Source organism: Trachurus trachurus, assembly GCF_905171665.1.
Source record: "Trachurus trachurus genome assembly, chromosome: 23".
NCBI lineage: Eukaryota > Metazoa > Chordata > Actinopteri > Carangiformes > Carangidae > Trachurus > Trachurus trachurus.
This window is the reverse complement of record NC_139912.1, coordinates 283,469-293,270: the sequence shown is the minus strand read 5'-3', so window position 1 is coordinate 293,270 and position 9,802 is coordinate 283,469.

Sequence of the window (9,802 nt, the reverse complement as noted above, 5' to 3'; positions counted from 1 at the left end):
TTATTTAGCCTTCTTTGTTTTGATGCTAATGCAGCATTACACTGCAAAAACTCAAGTATCTTAGCAAGAATATTTGTCTTATTTCTAGTCAAAATGTCATTTCTAGTCAAAACAAATCTCATTCTACTTAAAATAAGACTCATCACATTAAAAGCAGCTTGTTTTTAGACACTTTTTACTTCTTTCAAGCAGATTTTCACTTGAAATAAGTAGAAAAATCTGATAGTGGAGCAAGTTTTTCTTTCTTATTACAAACACAAAAAACTTACTTTCACTGGCAGATTTTTCTATTTATTTCAAGTGAAAATTAGTTTGAAACAAGTGAAAATGATCTAAAAACAAGTTCATTTTTAGGTGATGAGTCTTATTTTAAGTGGAAAGAGATTAGTTTAGACTAGAAATGAGACATTTGGACAAGAAATAAGACAAATATTCTTGGAAAGATGTAGAGTTTTTACAGTGTACTATAAGTATTAGTCAGGGTCTAAGCAGAATAAATCAGTCATACAAAGATTAGACTACTGGGGTTTTTTATGGGCCCCACTGGGCGCTGGGCCCCTAGAATTATCATCACCTTTCTCCCCTAGACAACGGCCCTGTCGATGGATGCAGGATGTGCTGCACCATCTCAGCCTTGAGAAACTGAAATTTACAGTGAATGGCTCCTTGGCCATGTTTTCAGAAGTCTGGCAGCCACTGATAGACTATATATCTATATATCTATATATCTATATATATATATATATCAAAGACAAGCTCCTCCCTCCCCATCTCATATGCACAACAGTTAACTCCTGCTTCTAACCCTCATTATCATTTATTTATTTTACTTCATTTCTTTTTCAATCCCACCTCAACTAAACCTCTGATGTTTCTGTAACTGCCTGTTCCTGTACTCTGTTGTTTTTCTTCTCTGTTATGTTTTTTCTATGTCTGTTTGTTTAACAAAAACCAATAAAAATATGTTGGAAATAAAAAAATAAAAAAAACCAATAACTATGAGGAGACGCAGCAACACAAAGACTGTAAATAATTACAATACTCCAGATAAAACTCACTCAAAGCACCAAGAACATGGTCCAAACACACACACACCGGCCACTAGGGGGCAGTAATTCACCTCCCGGCCACTAAGGGGCAGTAATTCACCTCCCGGCCACCAGGTGGCAGTAATTCACCTCCCGGCCACTAGGGGGCAGTAATTCACCTCCCGGCCACTAGGGGGCAGTAATTCACCAGCAGACACTCAGATAGTTCTGACTTCCTGGATCTATTTATGACATAGTTCAGTTTTTCTTATTGCTGTTACTGCTGATTTACACTAGTGCTGCTTTAAACATGAATATATCATAAATATAAAACTGTCCATGGACACGGTCAGACAGACTGTAACGTAGCTTCACTGAGCTTCTATATCTACTATAACATGATGTTTTACATTAAACTGGTTCTATATCTACTATAACATGATGTTTTATATTAAACTGGTTCTATATCTACTATAACATGATGTTTTATATTAAACTGGTTCTATATCTACTATAACATGATGTTTTATATTAAACTGGTTCTATATCTACTATAACATGATGTTTTATATTAAACTGGTTCTATATCTACTATAACATGATGTTTTATATTAAACTGGTTCTATATCTACTATAACATGATGTTTATATTAAACTGGTTCTATATCTACTATAACATGATGTTTTATATTAAACTGGTTCTATATCTACTATAACATGATGTTTTATATTAAACTGGTTCTATATCTACTGTATAACATGATGTTTTATATTAAACTGGTTCTATATCTACTATAACATGATGTTTTATATTAAACTGGTTCTATATCTACTGTATAACATGATGTTTATATTAAACTGGTTCTATATCTACTATAACATGATGTTTTATATTAAACTGGTTCTATATCTACTGTATAACATGATGTTTTATATTAAACTGGTTCTATATCTACTATAACATGATGTTTTATATTAAACTGGTTCTATATCTACTATAACATGATGTTTATATTAAACTGGTTCTATATCTACTATAACATGATGTTTTATATTAAACTGGTTCTATATCTACTGTATAACATGATGTTTTATATTAAACTGGTTCTATATCTACTATAACATGATGTTTTATATTAAACTGGTTCTATATCTACTGTATAACATGATGTTTTATATTAAACTGGTTCTATATCTACTGTATAACATGATGTTTTATATTAAACTGGTTCTATATCTACTGTATAACATGATGTTTTATATTAAACTGGTTCTATATCTACTATAACATGATGTTTTATATTAAACTGGTTCTATATCTACTGTATAACATGATGTTTTATATTAAACTGGTTCTATATCTACTGTATAACATGATGTTTTATATTAAACTGGTTCTATATCTACTATAACATGATGTTTTATATTAAACTAGTTCTATATCTACTGTATAACATGATGTTTTATATTAAACTGGTTCTATATCTACTGTATAACATGATGTTTTATATTAAACTGGTTCTATATCTACTATAACATGATGTTTTATATTAAACTGGTTCTATATCTACTATAACATGATGTTTTATATTAAACTAGTTCTATATCTACTGTATAACATGATGTTTTATATTAAACTAGTTCTATATCTACTGTATAACATGATGTTTTATATTAAACTGGTTCTATATCTACTGTATAACATGATGTTTTATATTAAACTGGTTCTATATCTACTATAACATGATGTTTTATATTAAACTGGTTCTATATCTACTGTATAACATGATGTTTTATATTAAACTGGTTCTATATCTACTATAACATGATGTTTTATATTAAACTGGTTCTATATCTACTGTATAACATGATGTTTTATATTAAACTGGTTCTATATCTACTATAACATGATGTTTTATATTAAACTGGTTCTATATCTACTATATAACATGATGTTTTATATTAAACTGGTTCTATATCTACTGTATAACATGATGTTTTATATTAAACTGGTTCTATATCTACTATAACATGATGTTTTATATTAAACTGGTTCTATATCTACTGTATAACATGATGTTTTATATTAAACTGGTTCTATATCTACTATAACATGATGTTTTATATTAAACTGGTTCTATATCTACTATAACATGATGTTTTATATTAAACTGGTTCTATATCTACTGTATAACATGATGTTTTATATTAAACTGGTTCTATATCTACTATAACATGATGTTTTATATTAAACTGGTTCTATATCTACTATAACATGATGTTTTATATTAAACTGGTTCTATATCTACTATAACATGATGTTTTATATTAAACTGGTTCTATATCTACTATAACATGATGTTTTATATTAAACTGGTTCTATATCTACTATAACATGATGTTTTATATTAAACTGGTTCTATATCTACTGTATAACATGATGTTTTATATTAAACTGGTTCTATATCTACTATAACATGATGTTTTATATTAAACTGGTTCTATATCTACTATAACATGATGTTTTATATTAAACTGGTTCTATATCTACTGTATAACATGATGTTTTATATTAAACTGGTTCTATATCTACTATAACATGATGTTTTATATTAAACTGGTTCTATATCTACTATAACATGATGTTTTATATTAAACTGGTTCTATATCTACTATAACATGATGTTTTATATTAAACTGGTTCTATATCTACTATAACATGATGTTTTATATTAAACTGGTTCTATATCTACTATAACATGATGTTTTATATTAAACTGGTTCTATATCTACTATAACATGATGTTTTATATTAAACTGGTTCTATATCTACTATAACATGATGTTTTATATTAAACTGGTTCTATATCTACTGTATAACATGATGTTTTATATTAAACTGGTTCTATATCTACTATAACATGATGTTTTATATTAAACTGGTTCTATATCTACCGTATAACATGATGTTCACTACTCAGCTTTTTAAATAATACACATTATTAAAGGTACAGAGAGTAGGGACTTCCGGGTTTGGACATGGAGTGGTAGGCTGCGTGGCATCAGAGCTCTCGATAGTCAAGTGTAAAACTCCCCGAAAACTCGAATAACTAAAGCTAGAAATCACACAGACTTTAATGTGAACGGGGAAAAGCTGGAATGGGAAGGAAAACAAGACAAACTCATACTAAAAACACGACGACAGACGAAACGGAGGAACCGCTAGCTAACCGTGAAATGGAGGAAGACGGCGGCCATGACACAACACACCTCACTGCAAGTGAGGCGGTCATGGGGTCAGACATTGAAATCATCAGCAAGGAGATAAGGGATTTAAAAACAGAAATAAAAGATGCCCTTCGCTCATTTGGTGAAACGCTGAGGAGCGACGTGAAAAAAGACTTGGACGATTTCAAACAGGACATAAACCAACAACTTGCTAAAGTCGCCACTGAGCAGCAACTACAGAGCGGTAAGATCAACGAGGCTGAGTCGCGGATTGAAAAGCTGGAACATTGGGCACAGGAGGCTAACAATGCTCTTATCATTTCACTGCGAGAACAAAAAGCCCTGCAAGATAAGTTAACTGATCTGGAATCCAGATCGAGGAGAAATAATCTCCGTATCTACGGAGTTACGGAGGGAGAAGAGGGCGAATCTGTGGCCAAGTTTGTTCAAGACCTGCTCAGACGTGAACTCCACCTGCCGGAAGATTTTAACTTCAAAATTCAAAGAGCGCATCGGTCACTTGCACAGAAACCTGCAGACGGAGCCCAGCCGAGACCCATCATTGTGAACTTTCTGGAATTCTCCACTAAAGAGAAAGTCCTGAGAGAGGCATGGAGAAAGAAAATACAGCTGGGGAATAAAGTCCTGTCATTCGACCACGATTACGCGACAGAGGTTGTGCAAAAGAGAAAGGAGTATAACGCTGCGAAAAGACTCTTGAAGGAGAAAGGCGTCCGGTTCCAGACGCCGTTCACCAGGATGAGGATCCATTGGGAGACGGGAACTCGAGTCTACAACAGCGCCGGGGAGGTTAAGCAGGACCTAGAGAGACGCGGACTCGCAGAGAAGACACCGGCGACACCGACGACCGCGGCGGCGGCGGCGGCGGCCGGGCTGGAGTCACGGCTCCGCTCAGCCATGGAGTGGCAGCGTAACGAGGGATCCCGGAGGAGCTACTCATCAGCAGCAGCACGAGCCAAGGAAAAGCTGCAAGAGTACCGAAGATTCTTTGATTAAAGATCACTGATTACATAATGAAGCAAAACCGGTAGGAATATTCTGATAAAACCAGTGTTTTTAGTTGTCAGAATAATGGCTACCATGCTATTCCTATGCTAAAAGAAAAGAGACTATCTGAGGTCTGGGTTACTTAATTTTCTCTTTAAGTTCTAACGTTGGACTCATTTAGAATGACTATAACCCTCACTGTAGGTCCTGTCATTTCTAAGTTAGGCCCCTCTTTATCTAAGGGGGTTTTCCCTAGATCCACCAACGGGATCAGATCGTGGGAGGACGGAAAGATCCTCCCCTACTGTTTGGAAGTTCACCTGTTATATTTGACCTGTTTGTTTCATGCCACTGTTTTGGCATTGTTAGTGGGGCTACTGATGTTTTCTTTTGTCTTTTCTTTTTGCAATAAGTGATGCAGAGTAACAACGTGAGAATAGCGTCCTTAAATGTGAATGGGTTAAACAATGTGATTAAAAGAGGAAAAGTAATGGCAAAAATTAGGAAAGAAAAAATTCAAGTGATATATTTACAAGAAACGCATCTAACTCAGCAAGAACATGATAAACTGAGGAAATTTGGATTTAAAAATGCCTTTTTCAGTTCATTTAAGAAAGGTCCTAAGAGAGGAGTCGCCATATTAATTTCCAACTCTGTTAATTTTGAACTCATTAAAGAAATAAATGACAAAGAGGGGAGATATGTAATAGCAAAAGGGAAATTGGATAATCATTTAGTTACTTTGGTCAATGTCTATGTGCCACCTAACTCTGATAGAACATTTTTGAAATTATTGTTTGAGATCATAGCCCAGGAAAATGAAGGAATTCTAATATGTGCGGGGGATTTCAACATGATTCTGAATACTAGACTGGACACAACTAATAACAAGAGAACTAAGACTCATCTATCGAAACTTGTCAACACCTCTCTAGCTGAATTGGGGATGTTCGATGTTTGGAGAGAACTCCATCCGTTAGAGAAGGACTTCACACATTATTCTGCTCCACATTCGGAGTACTCCAGAATAGATTATTTTTTTATGAACACAATAGACAGATATAGAGTAGAGGAATGTAAAATAGGGGTAACTGACTTATCTGACCACAGTATTATTTACCTCAATATCCATCTAACTAGGAGAAATAAAAATACACTCTGGAGATTAAATGTGGGTATGCTGAATAACCAGAAAACACAGGAGGAGGTTAAGAAAGAAATTGAATGCTGCATTGAGGACAACCTAGACAGCCCAGTGGATCCTACCATACTTTGGGATACAGTAAAAGCTGTAATGAGAGGGAGGTTAATAGCGAGGGCAGCTTACCAAAAAAAGACTAGAGAGGAAGACTATAAGAAATTGGTTAAACAATTAATAATACTGGAACAGCAACATAAAAATAAAAAAGATGATCCGGCTTTACAACAAATAATCAATGTGAGACGGCAGATAGATGACATCCTAAGTCAAGAGGTCGAGAAAAAACTAAGATTCATTAAACAGACCTATTATGAATCTGGATCTAAGGCAACTAAATATTTGGCAAGAAGACTTAAGGTCCAGCAAGCTTCTCACACAATACATAAGATTAGAGACCCTGTTACGAAACAATTACTGTTTGAGCCTGAAGAAATAGAAAGTGTTTTTAAAGATTACTATGAAAACCTATACACCCAACCCACAGCAAAAAGAGAGTGTGAAATGAAAGAATTCCTTGATTCCTTGGACTTGCCTGCTATTGGAAAAGAGCAAAATAAAAAATTAATTTCCAGCATTACAAAAAAAGAACTAGATGCCGCAATTAGTAGATTAAAATCAAACAAAACGCCAGGTAGTGACGGATTCCCCAGCGAGTGGTATAAAACATTTAGGGAGGAATTATCCCCGCTACTTCTGAATTCCTTCAACCAGACACTGACAGAGGGCAAACTGCCTCCCTCTTGGAAAGAGGCCATAATCTCAGTTATTCCAAAGCAAGGTAAAAATAAAGAACTTTGCGAATCCTATAGACCTATTTCAATCCTAAATGTGGATTATAAAATTTTTACTTCAATAATTTCCAAAAGATTTGAAAATTTTATGTCTGACTTGATAGACGAAGATCAGTCAGGTTTTATTACAGGTAGGCAGACTCAGGATAACATCAGACGTATTCTGCACATGATAGATCAGATCCAAAGACAAGGCCTGAGAGCAGTACTAGTGAGCCTCGACGCAGAAAAGGCCTTTGACTGTGTCAATTGGAGGTTTCTGTATCAAGTTTTGGGAAGACTAGGGATTCATGAACAAATTATACAATGTATCCAAGGCCTCTACCAAGAACCAACAGCGAGGATAAAAATTAATGGACACCTAACTGACAGATTTATTTTACAGCGAGGAACTCGCCAAGGATGTTGTTTTAGCCCTACCTTGTTTGTTATATTTATTGAGCCGCTGGCACAATTGATCAGACAAAGTAACAACCTAAAAGGAATCCATATAGAACAGCAGGAGCATCGGATAGGGCTCTTCGCTGATGATGTTATTGTGGCTCTTCAAGACCCAGATAGAACATTTCCTAATTTGATGTCGATATTAGAAGATTACGGCAAATACTCTGGCTATAAATTAAACATAACAAAAACACAAATTCTTACACTAAATTATTTCCCAGGCCGAGAAATTAGAGAAAAATATAAAATAAAATGGAATTCGAAAGTAATTAAATACCTGGGTGTGGTATTGGCAAGAGACCACATTAAAACATTTGAAATTAATTATAAAAACATTAACAATAATATCAAGACAGATATCGGGCGGTGGTCTGCTTTTAACATGGACTTTGAGACACGAATCGAGGTAATAAAAATGAATGTGGTACCGAGACTGTTATATCTTTTCCAATCCATCCCACAGATGATTCCAGAATCACAATTCAGACAGTGGGATACACTTATTTCTAGATTTATCTGGGCCGGTAAGAGACCGAGGGTCAGGTATAAGACACTTCAATTACCAAAAGAAGAGGGGGGGCTGTCCTTGCCTAATCTGAAACAATACTTTTACGCAGCTCAAGTAAAGTTCCTGGTTTCTACATGCTGCCCTCTATATCAGGCAAGATGGAAAGACATAGAGGCCCAGATGGAAGGTTTCCAGATTCAGGCAATATTAGGGGACATGGGAAACAAATTGGCTCGACAAAGCAAAAATGAAATTATTAAACAAACATTGACAATATGGAACAAGATGGTAAAAGAATACAATATGGAGGGAGACATCAAATTATTAATTTGGCCTGCTGTAGATCCCAGATTCGAACCAGGAATCGGTGATGCTGGATTCAGGCGATGGTGGGACAGAGGCATCACAGCAGTATGCACAATAACTCATAGAGGGCTCTTAAAAAGTTTCAGTGAGTTACAAAAAGAATTTGGGCTGGAAAACAAAGATTTTTTTCGTTACCTGCAAATTAGAGATTTTTTCGATAAAAGAATCAAACCAACATTGTCCAGAGAGGGCAACACAGTGATAGATACTCTAACTGAAGCCTATAAAAAGAAGAATAAAAAAATAATATCTAAAATATATCAAGGCCTTCAGAAACAGAATGGGATCAACACAGGATACATTAAAGCAAAATGGGAGAAAGAACTAAATATAGAAATATCAGAGGAGGAATGGCGTTCTATGTGGAGTGCACAGCATTCATCTACAAGTTCAAAGAAGTGGAGAATATTTGGCTGGAAAAACTTGATACGTTTTTTCATTACACCTCTTATAAAAAGCAAATTCTCTCAATCACAAGAACAGTGCTGGAGGCAGTGCGGAAACATGAACGCTGATCATTCCCATATATTTTGGCTATGCCCAAAAATTCAAACCTTCTGGGGTCATGTATGTACTACTGTGACAAAGATCCTGGGATACACAATCCCTAACAATGTGACGGTCCTCTATTTCTGTGTCCTAAATGAAAATGTGGTTCTTAAAAATGACTGGTATCTGTGTAAAATACTGTTGATGGCTTGTAAAAAAGTTATAACAAAATGCTGGTATAAAACAGAACCTCCAAGCATTAACCAATGGATGGACAAAGTGAAGGAAATGTGTTTAATGGAAAAGATGACTTTCTCTCTCCGATCTAGAGGAGCAACCTTCTCCAGGAAATGGGAGAAATGGACTGCTTTTATCAAAACAATTGAGGACACTACACACTAATCAAGTAAAGACACTGGACATTATATATAGGTCTTTCAACTGAGGAGCCCCCATGTTTTTGTTTTTGTTTTATTGTCTTGACAGTCTGTTGTCAACTTGTTCATTTCTGAAAATACTAAATAAAAAGTATCAAAAAAAAAAAGGTACAGAGAGTAGTAGTAGTAGTAGTAGTAGTAATACAGACAGTAGGGGAAACCGTGGTAACTGACACTAAAGCCAATATCAACAATACCTGTTAAATGCATCATAATCAAACAGACGAGTTATTTAGATGTTTTTATTTCTAACATAAATGTGGAAACTAAAAGATATTTTTTAAAAACTGACTGTGAAACTG